The sequence below is a fragment of the Brassica rapa genome, chromosome A04 (genome assembly GCF_000309985.2).
Source record: "Brassica rapa cultivar Chiifu-401-42 chromosome A04, CAAS_Brap_v3.01, whole genome shotgun sequence".
In the NCBI taxonomy this organism is placed as follows: Eukaryota; Viridiplantae; Streptophyta; class Magnoliopsida; order Brassicales; family Brassicaceae; genus Brassica; species Brassica rapa.
The window spans coordinates 3,912,977-3,931,823 of NC_024798.2; the positions used below are offsets into that span (position 1 = coordinate 3,912,977).

General features: G+C 27.4%; 2 long non-coding RNA genes across 2 annotated transcripts; one reads left to right on the top strand and one right to left on the bottom strand.

Moving 5' to 3' along the window:
• The first annotated feature begins 3,486 nt into the window (after positions 1 to 3,486).
• LOC117133710 lies at positions 3,487 to 8,418 on the top strand. Its single transcript, XR_004457648.1, has 2 exons — positions 3,487 to 5,412; positions 8,161 to 8,418. It is a non-coding gene; the product is annotated as an uncharacterized LOC117133710 (long non-coding RNA).
• Positions 8,419 to 15,772: 7,354 nt separating this feature from the next.
• On the bottom strand, positions 15,773 to 18,615 carry LOC108871700. Its single transcript, XR_004457577.1, has 2 exons — positions 17,450 to 18,615; positions 15,773 to 17,346 (listed from the first exon to the last, which is right to left on the bottom strand). It is a non-coding gene; the product is annotated as an uncharacterized LOC108871700 (long non-coding RNA).
• Between the last annotated feature and the right edge of the window lie 232 nt (positions 18,616 to 18,847).

The following is an 18,847-nucleotide window of genomic DNA, read 5'->3' on the forward strand; positions in this document are numbered from 1 at the left end:
ATTTTTTTGCTCCGTTAATTATTGTTGTTATGTTTAAGATGTGGGGTACATGTATATATCCTAGGTTAAAATTGTTGTATATATTGATATTTGTAAGTATTTTGCTACCTGCTAACAAATGACACACAAACAGTACTACGCAAAGATTTTTGATGTTTACCGGCGGGTCTTCGATCGCTAATTCTCCACTCTCTGGAGGGAGATGATTGATGTTTACACTTAGCAGCGCTCTTGCTTCATTTATTTATGTTTTATTTATATAAGATCATTTATACAGAGCCGGTCCTAGGAATCTAGAGGCCAGAAGCAAAAAAAAATTATTGGCCCGATTAGTATTAAGTATTAAGACTGAATAAAAATAGTTGTATTATGATGGGGGAAGCGTTCGAACTCATCACCTTGGACAGTTAACCATAGTGCCATGACCAAATTAGCTAAAGGAACTTACTGTCAAATTGCGGCCAAAAATATAGTTATTATTTGTCGGCGGAAAGCAACTGCTTGGTCGTCTAGGCCGGCTCTGCATGTATATACAGTTTTTCCTTGGTATGGGAGATATAAGATTTTCTTACAAGATTTTTTTTTTAAAGAAAAGATTATTATTGCAATCTTATATATTAAAAATAAAAGTCACAACCTTGATTCATGTGTGATTTTTTTTAAATGGACCTCTATAGAAAATCATGTTACATTTATTTCTTATTAATATTTTGTGACTTCGTACATCACCTCATATATACGCCTATAATATCGGTTAGTATAACCAACATATTTTAGCATCATTAATTAATCACATACGACCTTGGTATATCTATTTTCAAAACTATTTCTATATCGAACCTTACTTTTTCTTAATAAGATTCAATCTTCAACCCGTTCGCGTTATAGATTTAATAAACAAAAAAAATTGGATTTAACCGGGTTTGACAAACAATACTAATATATGATAGATTGACTACTCAACCTGTTCGGTTTACACAGTTGTTAAACAACATCACACATCGGACATAACCGGACATCAAGTGATCACCATTTCTCATACATTATTATTTTGACTATTCAGCCGTTTCGCTTAATACAGTAAATAAACTTAACAAAATCAGAGTTAACCGGAATGTAATACTATTCATCTTCGAAGTGCTTTCATAGATCTTAAATTATAATTTAGAACCAAGTAAATAGTATACATATATCAAAAGATGATCAACAACATGGTTTAAACAGAATATACGATTAATCTCATTAACATGTTTATCTTTAAAGCACTTAAAAACATATTCAAAACCACAATTCAATTGCAATATAAGATTAATCTCAACAATATTACCTATATTCCATAATATTCACATAATTTATTATGGATTTTCATAAAGTGCTCATCGACCATAACCAATGCACGCAATATCTACTTTTAAAAAATATTCCATAATCGTATAAATTGTCAAATGTAAATTGACAAATCATTTAATATTGCGTGAGGGTTTACTAACTGGATATACTAAGGGTATAATATCAATCAAAGCTATTAGTATAGATCACATTACAATCACTATTGGGTTTAGGATAATTGAATGTAAATATTAACGGCCCATTGGATTTATAGATAGATAGTATATTGTAGCACATTGTCCCAATTTATAAATATACTAGATGATTTTCCCTTATTCATGCACGAGTATAAATATTTTTAAAATAAATATATTATAATAATTGATTGCTACTTACTTTTAATTTTAAATTAATTAATAATTTATATGCATCACTTATATTAATAATATTATATTACTTTAATTATACATATGATTTTATATATGTTATATCTAATCAGTTTTGTTGTTTTTCAGTCGATTTAGTTATCATTTGGGTAAATTAGATTGCATCTATGAATTCAACTATAATATTTTTTATTATATATATATATTAAAATTTTGATTAATTTCTTATTTTCATTTAGGTGGTTGTTGTCTTAGATATGTACATATATTTTATGAAGATTATGTATAACTTAAGATATATTGTGCTTAGAATGAAATAAAAAAAATAAACTAAAGTGTCTGATTCTAAATTACATAAATTAATATAACGAAACGATAATATTCTGAAGTCTCATACATATATATAAATTTTACAAAAGAACTAAATTGTAACAGTTGATTAATATTATATTTTCATTTTAATATGTTTTGAGCTGTCCTATGATTTATATTTATAAAATAAATTACTGTTCTTATAAAATTATATATTCTTATCGTAGTTAAATCTATGATTTTAGATATAAGTTGAATTAGTCGAATCATTCATGTTGTGAGTATATTGAGTTACATATATTCTTTCGAATTCAAAATGAAGTATAATTATTTTTTATTATAATTAAGTTAAATGTGCATGTCTTTTCATAATATTTATCAAATTATATGTTGATTTTTTTAAAAAAATATTAGAAAGTAAAGAGATGATCAATAGGAAGTTACATGCGTAAGTAATTGATACATTTTTAAAAGCTCATGTAGACATATCAACATTTACAATAATTTAAATATCAAACTCTTACTATTTTGTAACTATTTGATCAAACGATGTTTATTTTTGATTTTTTTTTAATATCTCTTAAACATAAGCAGTAAAAAATTATTATTGTATTTAAAAAATAATATTATATAAGTAAAATATAATTTATCGATATTTTTTTGCTGTAATTGAAAGATATTATAGTTAACTAAATTTATGAAAAATAAATAAAACATTTCAATATTACTAATTATAAATATGTTTAGACAATTAAGCATATATGAGTTGATGCTACTTAATTATTTTATGTAATCATCTAAGAAAATATATAGATATATAAAAATATTTTTATTACTTTGAATTTTTGTATTGTTTAAATCTTATATATTAAAACAGAAGTCACGACCTTGATTCATGTGTATTTTTTTTTAAATGGACTTAATGGACATATTCATAGAAAATCATATTACATTTAATCTCTAATCTTATTATTTAAATTTTAGGCTTACCAAAAAATTTTATTGGGCTATCAATAATTGGATTTAAAGAATAGATGATCCATTGAATTTATAAATAGTATAAATTAAATGGATATATTTTAATGTTGTAATACTATACCTTCATATATTAAATATTTAAATATTTGTCGATGTCAACTTTTAAAATTATAAAGAATTTTTTTAAATAACAAAAATCATATTATCTAACAATGATTAATCTTTACTACCTTATACCAATGAAAAAAAAATTTAAACTATATAGTTTATTTTAAAAATTAAACAAAAAATAAATTTTTTATTATTTTCTCGATAATATAAATCTATGACGCAAAGATTTTAATTTTTTTAATCTTTTTAAATTTGTGAAATGTTACAATATCTTTGAATATATCAATAAAACAATATTTACTAATCATTATATATATATAGTTACGATTTTAATAATAAAATAATAATCCGAAAATATATATATATAGAATAAGATACAAATACATTTGAAAATTTAAAAGAATCTATTCGATGAAAAAATATACCGTAAACTTATTATGTTTTAAAAATTGATAGACATATATATTATAATATATACTAATTTAGAATTGAAAACAAAATATTTGTATAAAAATAAATGAAAACAAAAATCCGCGCGATTGCGCGGGTCGAGATCTAGTAGTTGGTTAAAACTGAAGAACAGTCCCACAGGCAATATCTTAAAAATAATAATAGCTCTAGTTGTTGACTTACCACAATAATGGAACATTGTAACGGAGAAACGGTAGAACATTTGAATTATATGTTTCTCAAGATTTTTCTTTGTAGAGGTTTTTAACTTCTTCTTTTTAACCGTAAACTTATCACATTATCATAGCAAATCAGAAATTCTCTTGCAGAGTTCTTACATAGATATTTACACACACTATGAGTCTATCATAGCCAGTTTATTATTAACATATATGTTTGCCTATTAGCTTCCCCATGAACATTATCTGAAGCAAAAAAATTAGACAAAGGCTTCTAGATATCCTGAACATATGTTGCTGAGATCGATCAATATAAAAGTATTATGAATATGCATTATCACAAACTTACATGTGTTTAATAATATATAATGACTGAGAACCTACACCATCTCAATAATGTATAGCAACCACACCTTTCCGGGTTAAACGTTCCTAAATCACTTTTGGTGGAGAAGATGTAATATATATATATATATATATATATATATATATATATATATCTTATGTGTTACAAATCAAAGTACTAAACTTAAGTCAAGTCATTCTATGAGTGTATAAAACCGGATCTATCGTATATCAAAACTATTTCATATTCCTACAAAAGAAAGGAGCATATATTCTCTTCTTGAGTTTCTATTCATCGGTCGGACCAGAAAGCGTGAGCGGCTAAGACCCTATCAAGAAGCTCTTGAGGCACAGGTTCGCCTCTTCTTTGCCTTGCTGATATCTTTGGGGTATGAACCAATGTTTTCCATTTGTCCTGTTTTAGGTTACACATATTATTAAAGACGCTTATTCTATTTAATTATCTTATTAGAGCAAAGATGATTGTTGTAAACAACTTTCTTTTCTTCAAGGGATATATATTCTGGGCTCCTTCGCTACTACAACCTCCATCTTTTGTGGAACAAATCTTTCTTTTTCCGTCCCGTCTTCATAAATCGAAATAAACACTTAAGATTATATAAAAATATTGCGGTACAAATTAATATAGCTAGCGAGTGAGTTTTTTCTTACCGATAGTTTTCTTCTTGTGTAATTGGAGAGCTAGAAATGGAAGGACCAAGAGCTAACCAGTCCTTACACAATAATATTTGAGGAGGTTTCTCCTGACAAGGTTGTGGATTAACCTCAACTTCCATTGTCTCCAAAAGGTAATTTACTACGAAATCTTCCTCTTTTTCCTTTGTTTCATAGGCCCTGTGGTCGCCTGCCACGTGGGCTAAAACTTCGAACATGGATCTATGTTTTTTCATCACTTTTTGCTACGTCCCTGGAATTAAAAAGGCGCAATCTAGTGAACCAATTTTATGTAACTTGTGGAAAAGAAAAAGAAATGTTTTACAAAAAAAATAAGAAGAAGAAATGTTGTTGGAATTCATATACGCACTCTGGGTAATCTATAAGCCCTAGGAACCACATGAGTTTGGTACGCATCGAAACGAAAGTCCAACATGTTCCCGATAGACACGTTACTACGGATTGGTTACGTTAAGCCTGATCCTACACATATTTTATAGTCATGTTTACATAAAACAGAAAGTAGAACAAAAAACGTTGATGAGGAAAATCAAACAGAGGAAAACAAATATTGGATCTAATCATATTACGTGCATAACCTTATAATAAGTCTTTTTTGTTTTTCTGAATCGCTTTCCATTGATTTTGTGCGAGATGGAAAAGTGAGATATATGTTACAACATGGTTGTGACTTGTGGGAAATAAAATTTATAGAAAGATGTGTGCCCCGTAAAACACCTGCCTTTTAAGTTGAGTTTGTGTCTGAACAAAACCCCATGAAACCACGAATTTCTTACAAAATGAATTCTGAAGTTTCAGAAAATGTTTGAACTTATTTTGACATCTGTCAACATCTAATTAGTCTAATCTGATTGGTGACATGTAGTATTAGAACCGAGTTATGATAAAAAATTATGATTTGATGTAACTTGCAGTAAAATCTATGTGATAAAAAATGTAGATTTATGTGGATAGTTTGCTGTAAAGATATGAGTTACTATTTTAGCAACATAATTGATTGGTAATATTTTCGATGTATACACTGAAGTATGAATTATTTTTACATTATAAAGTTCTATAAATAATATTAAATACACAGTTAATAAAATTATTTATAGAAATTAAAATATAATAACTTAAAATTAACTAAAGATATTCAAATACATATATGTTCCACATATATACATATACATATATACTATTAATAGCAATCCCAATTAATTATAATTGACATGTCTTTTTATTATAAATTTGTTCATGCCCGTTTGTGGTACCTTTCGTTTATAAACGCTTTTTTTTTAATTGTATTTTTTTTTTAAATTTATGTCTTTTCAATTCTATTTATTATGTATATAATTTAATATTTGCAACTGTTTTAAAATAAACCATTACAACCTTTAAATGTTAACCATTGCAAGTTTTGGTGTTCAAACATTACAACATTTGGTGATCAACTTTTGAACTTTTTTTTTTTCAACTTTTGAACTTATTAATCATTGCACTCTTTAATGGTTAACAATTGAAATCTCGGGTCTATAAATATCGTAGTGTGAGCAATGAAAACTGCAACAACAAAGAAACATCTAAACAAAAATGAAAGGGTACTTTCATTTGGTACCTTTGAGTGGAGTCTCTTGAAAATAGGGTTAGATTTAGGAGTATCTATTTCGTGATGATGCATCCTTCTCCACAAGTATCTAGGCCATGGTAAAATTGAATCCATAACTTAATTCCAAATTAGTGATAGGGAAGATTGAACACCTTCAGAGACTTTATCGGAAGGATAATTAAAAGTCGTACGTTAAAGAAAACAGAAAGAAACGGACAATACAAACATGTGGCTAACATATATCTACCGCCAGAGAGCAACACTCTCATAGGGAGACAAAAACAGTGACAAAAATCAACTAAATCACCGGTAAGAGAAGACAATTTGAATCAACTCAAGCAAAAATGAATGAAATTATGTGTAAAACAACGCAACTAAGAAATTTTTATATAGCAAAAATACTTTTTTGGAACCATTTTTTCTCTGAGGATGATTCATACACGACCAGTTATAGACTCTCCTTTACTGTTTTTGGATATTCCGGCAGCTTAGGTCGTCCGAATTTCTCATTTTTTTATTTTTCTGTTTGTCTCATAACACATCTACTTGATGGCGATATTGGCGGGATTGGATTTCTTCAATCGATGTCAACTTTCTGTTGATTATTTTCCGATCTATAGAGTGATTGACCGGTATTCTCTAGCAGTGATATTGACACTGTTTTTCCTCCTATGGCTATCGGCATTTTCCCGTGTCACTTATGGCGTGGTGTTTGTCTCCTTTCCGGAGTGTTATTTTCCGGCATTTAATGGTTGAAATGCATGGTGTGTTGGTGTCGGCGTCTTTCTGTTGTCTTTGGACTGTAGTGTTCATTTATCTGGTAAGTTTCTTGGCATTGCTGTGTCAAACGGAATCTTAAGCCGCCATGGCCGATAATTCCAGTGTGTGCATTGCACTTTAAATATAGATACTCTGTTTCTCTTTTACTTCAAGTCAATGGAAAAAGGTCTTGTTACCTCAGATATAGATACTCTGATTGTGCTGGTTCCCTTTACGTAGGTGTGTACGTCATGCATGATGGAGAGTTGTTGTTTCCTGTGTGTCACCGTAATTGTTTCTCAAAGGCCTCGAAGTCACTATCATTATTGTGAAAGGTTGTATCTTTCTATAATTAGCTACGTTGCACGGAAGCTTCATCGGACGTTCGCTTCCCGCTTTGGAACCGGAATCGGAATCGGAACCTTGTGGAAGCTTGCGGAATCTCGCTTCCAAAACGTTTCTAAAATATTCTCTTTAAAAACCTGTTGGAAGCTTATGATTCCGTTTTGGAATCTCGCTTCCGTTTTAAAAAAAAATACAATGTATATCAATAAAATTTAAAACCATGGTTTTAATCTATATAAAATAAAATAAAATTAATAGTAATGAATATTGAGTTATAAATATGCATATATCAAAAATAATACTATAAATTATCTTTATGCATTGAGATTTTTTATTAAAGATATAGCACATATTGAAACATATTGTGTCAATTATTTATGAAGTATTAAAAATAATTAATATAATATTTTTTGTAAACATAATTTATGTGTATTTTTACAGTTTTAATATAAAATCATTTCAAAATTATTATAAATGAATAAATGTTTTATTTTAAATTTAAATCATATAATTTTTAGTGCTAATTTTTTAAAATTTTTGCATATATATATATATATATATATTTATATATGGATATACGCTTCCAACACGTATCCGCTTCCTAATATTTTAAAAAATCTCGCTTTTGCGCTTCCTTACGCTTCCGCTTCCACGTACCCGCTTCTGTTTCCATGTAACATAGATAATTAGGGTCTTGTCATTATAGTGTTTTCAAATTAAATACTGTGTTTTTCAATATGCAGTTATTGGAAAAGTTGTGAAAAAGTTTAATGTGTTTTGTCATCAACTCATCATGAATATGTATCTTTACATCAAAAAATATAGAGTATTTTTTTTTTCATTTTTTTAAATTGTATTAGTTTACTTCCTCACACTTGCCCTTCATTGTGACCAACAAAAAAGGAAACATCAAGCAAATACCCATCTCATTTTCGTCAAACAAAATTGTATTAGTTTAAAGAATTGTCTCCTTCTATTTAAAAATCAAAATGTTTTTAAGAATAGTTAAATCAATAAATGTTTTTCTACAATTGTTAGTGTTAAGAATGTTTTAAAATTATGTCTTTTCATTATAAAAGACTAATTAGTTTCAAAAAGTAGTTTAATCAATAAATGTTTTTCTACAGTTATTAGTGTTATGAATGTTTTAAGATTATATCTTTTCATTATAAAAGACAAATTAGATTTAAAAAGTAGTTAAACTAATTAAGTGGTTTTTATAATTATTAGTTTTAAGAATTATGTGTGTTTATTATATATATTAAAAATTAAATTATTTTAAAAATATATTAAAATATCTTCATAAGCATCTTTATTTAATTATGTGTCTTTTCAGTAAAGGCACTTATTAATTCAAATCTGAAAAGTCTGATTGTTGGTATAGATCTTTTAGAAAACTATAAATAGTCCTTATCCATTATTTTTTTTACAATATTTTAAAATCATGATTTTTCTATTATAACTGAACGTATCTCATCTTCTGATGACATCACATTTTCTAAAGCATTGGTTCCATGGTGGTTTCCATTGAAGTCGACGTGTTGTCAAATCTATTATAATTTGTTCAAAGCAACAATGACTCACCATATAATCATGATGAGTTGATGACCATTGAGAATACCCCCAAACTAACCATAGAAATTAGTTTGGACAAAAAAACATTAGACGACTACTAGCATATATGCCGGAAAGCAAAATATAGTTAAACAAAAACAACACATCTAGAATTGGCTTACTACATCCTGACCAGAACAGATGTGAACAAACTTTTTTTTTTTTGGTAACAATGTTAAGAGTACAAACTTTTGATCAGAAGAGGAAGACTTTAAGTGACTGTAATTGTCAGCAGACAACACCAAAGGAGTACGATAGATAAATAAAAACTGCATATGAATCCATTCTTCTCTCAACTCCTTCGATGATTTCAAATCTAAAAATAAGGAAACAAAGAACAAAGCTAAAGAGAAGATAAGTTGTGTCGCAACTTTGGAGAGAAGAAACGGTTACTGTGTTATGTCAAAAGAGCAATTTTGTTAATTAAGGATGCTAATTAAATAGTTCACAAGATTGAACTTTTAAGAATTTCTAAAAATTGTATATGTGTATCATTTCCTAAATATTAATAGATTTATATATTCCTCCTTATTTGTATGCGTGTATCTTTACTTTATATAGGGTGAAATAGTCTTAAATATAATTTACTTATTAATAAAGCCAACTCTTAATATAATTAACTTTTGATAGGTTGTCAAAATATTCAAAATGTGTCTTTTCAAAATGGTTTGTAACATCCTGTTTTGGTGTAGGTTTTTTTGCTTGATTTAGTTTTGTTTATTTGGGTTTTAAATCAAACGCTCGAACTTACTTAGACAATATTATTTACTAATAGACAAATATTAACAAAATTTAAACCAAGAACAAATGTTTTAATGTTTTTCGATATGCACATTTTTCATCTTTGCATGAATTTTATATAAGTAATATTTAGTTAGTGAATCTCTGGTTATATTTAAATATGGAAGAATTGTTAGTGATTTAAGTGAATCTTTGCAACCGTTTAAGTGGGATTTTGAATTTTTTTCACTGAACAGTTACAACTAATTAAATGGAATATTGCAACCGTTAGTGCTGAACTATTACATTTTTTGGTGATGAACAATTGCAATTATTAGTTATTGATTGTAGATTTTAGTTATGATCTATGCGACTTTTGGTGTTAACTATTGCAACCTTTAGCTAACCCTTGCAATTTTGATTATCAACCACTGCAACCCGTTTTCATCTATATAAATAGTTGTGAGAAACGAAAAATTACAAAAACAATTACACCAAAGAAAAAATTACAACATTCATAAATAAACTAAGAAAGAGAGAGATTCATGGGGAAATTACATGTTTACCACTTTCATGGTACCAGTTTTCATTTTTATCACCACTAATAAGATATTTTCAAAAATACTTTCTTCATTAAATGGTAAAAGACTCTTATGCCATTGTTATTTATATATATAATAAATCATTATTTAAATAAAAAAATAAAAATAAATAAAAAAAAAAAAAAAAAATTAAAATTAAAAAAATAAAAAACTAAAAATTAAAAAAATAAAAAAAAGTAAAAAAATAAAAAAATGTAAAGTTTTTTTTATGTTTTCGAATTATAATTTTTCAAATTCGAACTTTTTTATAAAAAAAAATTTTCAAATTTTTTTTTATTTTTTGTTTTTAAATTTCTGTTTGAAAAACGAAAATTATGTTTGAAACTATTTTTAAAAAAAAGTTATATATTTTTTAAGTAATTATATATTTATTAGAATCATAAATTTCACATTTTAAAAACTCTACCCCACCCCTCAACTCTAAACCATAAGTTTAGATTAGTTAACGCTAAGAGTATAATTGTATTTTACCGTTCATTAAAAGTGAGGGTAAAAGTGGTTAGTGTAAACATGAAAAGTGGTACTATGAATGTGGTATTTGTGGCAATTTCCTGAGATTCATTGTTTAGATAGATTTGTTGTTTAGAGCATCAAAGATCACCGCATGGAATTGTATTTTTTTTAAAGAGGTTGTCAAAATGTATATAAAATTGTCTTTTCATCATAAAGTTGTATATGTTTTTAAGAAGTTGTATTTTCATTCATTATCATATTTTCAGAACTTTTCATTCATTTTCATATATATACTCTTAAAAAGAATCTTAAAACTATAAATTATAGTAATTATATCTGTATTACATTGGTTTTAAATTATTTTATTGTTGTGTAATTTAATTATTTTATGATATTATCTATTTACAAAACTAAATATATTGTTTTTAAACTGTATATGGTTTATAGCATCATGTTTTGGTGCAGGTTTTTCCGTCTAATACGGTTTTGTTTATTCGTATTACAGATAAAATATTTAAAGTTATTTATTATTTAGAAAATATTTATTATTAATAGATAAGTATTAACAAAATGTTAACCAAAATTTTTATGTGAGTCAATTGATCCTCTCCCTAATAAGTGGTCTCTGCCACTTATTTGATATATCACATGTGCTATTTATTTATTGAGTTACTGCTACGTAACTGTTTCAATGAACAGTTGCAACTAATTAAAAAAATATTGTAATTCTTGGTGATGAACAATTAGAATCTTTAGACCAACTTCAATGTATTTCTTTATTTTTACCTCTAAAATAGAGAAACTCTATAATAGAAATATATTTTACTCCAACGTATTTTTCTAAAATAAAGATTTTTACATTTAGAGTAAAATATAGAAGAATGTTATTTTTTCCTCTATAAATTTTTCCTCTATTTATAGAGGAAAAAATAACAATCTCTATTTTAGAAGCATAAATAGAGTTGGGTTGGAGTGATTTTACCTCTATAGAAATAGATACAAAAGTGAGTTGGGGATGCTTTAAGTGATAAATCTTTACAGCCGTGGGTGATTGTTACGTTGGTAATGAATTATTGTAACATTTGGTATTAGGGCATCTCCATCTCAACTCCATTTTTCTTTTAAAATAGAGTAAAAATAAATATGGAGTAATGAATGCTCCAACCCAACTACATATCTCACTCTATAATGGAATTTAGTCCATAAATGGAGTAATATATTTTTTTTTGTTCATCACTCTATTATGGAGTAGGAAATGAAGTAGGGTTGGAGTATTTTTACTTCATATTCACTTTTACTCTATTTTAAAAGAAAAAATGGAATTTTACATTAGAGATTCTCTTAATCATTACATTTTTTACCTAACCATTTTAATTATACATGATATAATATTGTTATAAAATGAGTGTCCATGCGATATTGCACGGATTCTTACCTAGTATATATAAATAATTTATGTACATAAATTTTTAGTTATCAAACAAAATTAAAAATATAAAAACAATTTTCATTAACTAATTATACTGAAAATAACTTTTCTAGGAGATCTTTGGCTAACAATTAGATAGCTATATTAAAAGATCAAATATATCGTATTAATTAATAGAACTAAACGTACTAAACTATTAGATCTTGTTTTGTAATATTGAATTGGCTAAAAATAAAAATAAAAATGGACGAGGGTAGTTATTAGAAAACCCAAAAAATTTTAAACTCAATTCTTAATAGATGAGATTTTGTTGATGTTGATTTAACATTTGAGTTGTCACTTTTACAAAAGCTATAACTCAACAATAATCAATCACAACTCAAATACAACTTCAAAAATTCAAAATTAATTCATGTTTGATAATATTTTTGAGTTATGTGTCTAACTCAAACTAAATCAAGGGTATTACATGTTATCAATCAAAGCCTAAATTTCAGTACATTAAAAACGTTTTCGAGTTTTAATTTTTCTTTTAAGAGGTTGATTGTTTTCAGTTTTTGGATTAGTTTTTGGTTTCTGTTTTTTCAAAAAACTATTTTTTACCCGATCAAGCTTTTCGAGAAATGGCTTTCCTAAAATTTAGGGAAACTAGTTTTTTAAATAACTGCATATTTCTAAGTAAAAACCAAAATCCAACTTTTTCTAGTTTTTTGCTTAAAACGTGTTTTACATTATTTATTATTACAAATAAAAATCACTAATCCAACAAAACTACCGTATAATCCAACCCTGGACCCATATAATTAAGGCATTTTCTATGCTACTTTCTTTTGGTACACACATCTAACAATAAACTGATGTAAAATACAAAATAATTCAGATAAAATTTGAAAATTACCACTAATATAAATGTATTTATTTGAAGTTAGTCATTACAAAACTTTATAATCTATATAAATATTGTTAAAAACTTTTTATTTTATTTAGTGAAATGAGATTTTTTTCTTTTACTATTTGATACATATAAATTATGTTTATTTTTTATTTTTTTGGTGTTACTTAATATTAACTACGACTAGCACAAGTATATTTCTTTTACCATTTCATACTTATAAAATATGTTCTTTTAATTTCCACTTAGTTATTAAATAAGATTAGGAATATTTGCTTTATATAAACTTTACCATTATGAAATAACCTCTTTATAATCTGTTATAATCCAAAAAAATAACCGCTTCAAAAACGCGGATCAAATGTAATTATTTTAAACTAGATCTTTTTTCCGCGCTACGCGCGGATAATATATTTAAATTTGTTACATTGATCATTTTTATTTGTATGTGAATTTTTATATATTAAATTATATATAACTAATTTTTAAATTTGATTTTTTAGTGTGAAGTTAGTATTTCTATTATATGTAACACAATTAACTAATAAAATATGAAGAATCAAGTCCGAGATTTTAGAGTTATGTAAAAAATATATATAATTATGTATAGAACATAAATTATCTTAGTTTAAAAGATCGGAATCTCATCTCGAATAAATTCATGAAAAGAAAAAGTACTCCAATAACCTGCTTAAAATATAAAACCCCCTTTTCAAAAAAAAAAAAGCATACTTAATAATATTTTTTACGTGTAATAGTTGAAAACTAACAATTGAATATCGATCTAGAATATTATTTCAATATATCTAATGGTAAAATATTAATTGTAATAAACAAATTTTGAATTTTGTAATATTACATGAATTAGAAGTCTTTAAAATCTAAAATCTATTTTATTAACATAATATATTTTTTATTCATTTATTATTTTGACGTTAAAAAATATTGTTTTAGTTCTATTTGTATATTAATTTTTTAATAATTTAGTTTCTTTTAAGTAATTTTAAAATTATCTATAATATAATATATTTAAAATTTATTTAAATATATCCAAATATGATGTCTCATTTTTATGTGTGTTTGCGTTGAGCATATTTAATTTGTAGTTTGTATATTTAATAACACCTTGTTGCGTCTTGTTCTATGGTTTAATAAATGTGTTGTTATTACATTTTTATTACTACTAACATGATTTTTTAGTGATCAGTGATAATGTATTTTTAACGTTATGTTTTATATTTTATCGGATATTTTCTATCTCTTCATGCTGGTACCTTTTTTTAGAATCATTTTGATTAGATAATGGGTTTGAAGATGTAAATAAAACTGTGTATGTTGTAAATTTAGACTTTTTAGTGTAACTGAGCACTATCAATTATGAAAATTATATTATGATTTTATTTTACTAAATCTTTCTTTTTGTATATATGTTTTGTTTTATTTTGTATTTTTAAAATTTTATTGCCTTATTCTTTAATTGCAGAGAATTGCTATTTTTAATTTTTGTTTCATATACCTTAAAAGTCTTCGGTTGATTTTTGTTTGTTTTTTTTCTCCAATTACAATGTACAGTTCAACCGTTTTTTTTGGATCAAACTACTAATATCATCAGATAGAAAAGTAATTACACAGTAATTTACATAATTTAGTTGGCCACACAATATACAATAAGTATAAAGTTACATTGAAATATAAAAACAATTTATATAATGAAACAAAAAATACTTTTAAACCATTATATTATAAAACAAAGAGAATATTCAAATTATATTGAAACATTAGAACAGTAAGAATCAAAAAAGTTGAAATCTCAACGTCTATCATTTACATCAGCCATGCTTTAGACCATCTCTAATGTATTCCTCTATTTTTTCTCTAAAATAGAGGAATTTCATAATAGAGATGAATTTGTTTCCGATGTATTTTTCTCTTTTCTCTCCTGAAAAAGAATATTCTTGATATATTCTTTTCTAAGTTTACAAATAATACTTTTTATTTGTGAAAGTTGAAAACAACCCCAATTTATTTTAATATTTTATAAAATTATGATATTATTTACACTAAATATTTCTTTACAAAATATTATGTAAATCAAAAATATAATTATATTTATATAAATAATATATTTCACTAAAAAAATATTTTCGGTTATAATTGTTTAAGTAAAAAGTTAAAGGATCATTTTTAAAAAACAAATAGAGGAGGTGACATGGCAAAAATATAGTTTTTCATTGGCCGATTATTTTCGCCTACGTGGACACTCTATCTAAGGCTTATATCCTCCTTTTTGTTATATTTACTTTTAATTCTATCATTTTACTTTATTTCAATATTATGTATATATTTACATTTATTATTAAAATATAAATTACTAAAAAGAATTTAAAATTAGACTTTATTTTATTAATTTTTGGTCTAGCAAATTTTAAATTTGTACTACTCAAAATTTGTTATTTTACTATTGTAAAAATATTAAAATGATTTAAGCTTAGTTTAATTTGGATATATTTATTACCGCATTTATTTAAGTTTAGGTAAATAAATTTTAAATTAACAGTCGTTTTATATTTTATTTTTTTTTTAATTTTTTTTGGCTTGAGACCCGTTAAATTTATAACTTTTAAGGGTACTAGGACATTTGATCTTTTGATTTCTTTCGTTCCTCTCCATTTAAGTTGATGTATTTGCATTATATATATAATTAGTTTGGATAATGTCATAATTTTATTTGTATAACAATGCTATTTTCTCAGAATGGGTTGGTGAGCAAAATAATTACTAACAAAGTATAAAATTTTGCATTGTGGTTAAAAGTTTATAATATAGTTGTCTTTGGATGATAGTTGTCTTTGGTTGTCACATGCTAATACATGATATATAACTGGAGTTTTTTCTCGTATACGAAATAGGCTTGCATGATCATCAGATCATCCATTTTTACAAATGCTTCTTGTTTTTATATTTATTGTCCTCAACCTTGAAGAGCAAAGCATTAACATATGTTTCATTTTTATGCTTACTCAAGTGTTCTTAAGTATGTTAATTAAGTACTTCCTAATAGTTTAGTCACTCTTGTGTTTTTTGTTTTTTCATAAACCGTCTGCTCACATCTCGGTCATCCAACCTCCAACTTTACATGAAATATGTATATAACATTAAATTTTTACTATAGTGGGCATATTCATTCATGCTAAAATGAGGAAGGTGACTGACTTCATCTTGTTTAAATATAATTGTTCTTCCTTTCTTCTACCACAATTTAAACTATGTAAGAGACGAACTTATAAAGATTATATAACAACCAAAATCTAATAAGCCATGTATCAAACTAAAATCAGAAAGAAAAACAATAATAATATAACTTCTAATAGCATACTAAAAATTTGATCATCATCTTTCTACCTTATTTTCAAAAGAATGTAAAAGCTATCTTCACTCTTGGAGTTGATGTTTATGTGCTTCAAGGGATTGAAGGATGGCTAGCAGAGCAAGTAGAAAGAGGAAGTGATGCTCCTGTAGATACCCTTGAAAAGTCAAAATCAGTACCTAAGATTAAACGTTTGCAAGCAATTAATAAGGTGTATGAATAATAAGACCTTTGTGGTCCATGAACGCTTTAAACAATTGGACAATAGTTTTGCAGGAATAGTTTATGGAAATACAATGAATCAGAGGTCCATGGATTTGCATAATGGTCTACTTCAGCAAGCCCTTAAAACCATCTAAGAAGCGTTAACAAAAATCAACTCGGAAAGGAACTTACTGGTTTACATTGTCAGAGAACTTCTGATAGTGCGGATAGGAGTAATCTACTTCTAGACAACAGGCTCAATCTCCCTTCTCATCCCTCTTGTCTCCTCACCTCGCCACAAACCACCGCGAGAACACGGCACCACAAGAATTTCCACCACCGCATCCGTTGTTGTCTTTCTTAACTTGTGTCCCATCTTGATCTCTGCTGTGATGGCTATTATCCAACTATATTTGAAAATCATGTTCACATCACTCTTCTCTAAGCATTTTCGATTCAAAGCTTCTGTTCATCAAAGTAAGAGTTTTGGTGGCGTATTTGAGAGCTTCTCTACTGACATCGTTTTCATAACGAATCCTATAATTCTCTTCCTTGAGTGCACAATTATCAGCTCTCTTGAGCTGAGCCTGCAAGAAGAAACGATGGAGAAGCAAAACTAAGGACTACTCTTTAATTTATTTTTTCGAGAAGAGACAAAGCGAGGAAGAGAGAAAGTAAAAAGTAGAAAACCTTCGTCTGTGTTCTTCGGTTCTGAAACCAAATCTTGATCCGTCTTGGAGCTAAACCCAATTATATGCCAAGTTGCTCATCTGGATGCTGATACGCTCTGTAAACAAAACCATAAGAGAACAGAAAGAAAGAGATGGAGAAAACAACTGAGTCGAGAAGAACATAGAATACTATTCAAGCCATTGGAGCTGGTGAGGTGTGTGGCGAATCCAACAAAAAAAAAAGAACAAAATTCCAATCTACAATACAAATTAAAGAAACATGATTTCTGAGTGAACCACTCAAATGCTTGCGTTCGTGAATGCAAAATTCAATTTAATAATGTGCCTTAAGAAAAGATAGTACATTTACCTTTTTGGCAACCAAGATCTGAGGGAGTATGGTAGGCGCATCATCACTCGCAGGTATAAACTCATGTAATTAGTTGAAGTTCATCCATGGCTTCTTCTTTATAGCCTCTTCTTGATCTCCAGATTCAGATGATGCAGAATTCCATCTACAACTTGCTATTTGGCCTTGACCACTCTCGCAAAACTCAAGCAGTGCATTCTACGACTATGGAAAACCGAAGAAAGCACAAAGTCAAGTAATATTCAGATCACTTCGAAAACATAAGCATGCATATATAGGGCATACTCTACTCATCATCTCCCAGAAAACAATTTTGTAAGATCTACCGGAACTGACATTAAAATTCTGATTTCACGGAACTGACATCGCCGGCTTTGGCATCGCCGGAGGAAACACTGGTTTGATTGACGGGATCGACTGAAACGGGGGGAACCGTAGCTTCACTGCTCGCTTGCACTGTCTCGGAAACATCGGATAACATCATCGCCGGAGGTATAATATAATCGTGAGTAGATATTAAGATTTTGGTGAAGAGAAGAGCTGGAGTGCGAGATCTATATATACAGAATCTCAGATCGAGAAAGCCAGGAGTCTCCATTAATGAGATCAAATTGCATTTAAGAATGGAGATGGGATTGATTGCTAGTAAGCCAGATCGGCGATCGCACGAAACGAAGATGACGGAGAAAACGAAAAGAAAAGGGGTCGGGATCGTCTTTGTTCAATCCGTGTCTGACGTGTCGTAGAGAAGCCTCCTGATTGGCTGATTTAATTGCTGACGTGGACAGCTTCTCTGATGCTCATATAACCCTTTTAGTATATGTTAGATTTGAAAGAAAAACTAATGTGTAATTAGAATATGCTCGAACCGGTCTTCTTACTCTTCACACACTGTTTGAGTTTGACCGCTTGATTATGAGTCTTCCATCAAAAGATACATTAAATATTTATGGAATTTTGGCAAATCCCACTCGCACATGACACACCAACGGTCAAAACAAATACAGAATATAAGAGAAATATAATATTTGATAAAATTATAAAAAC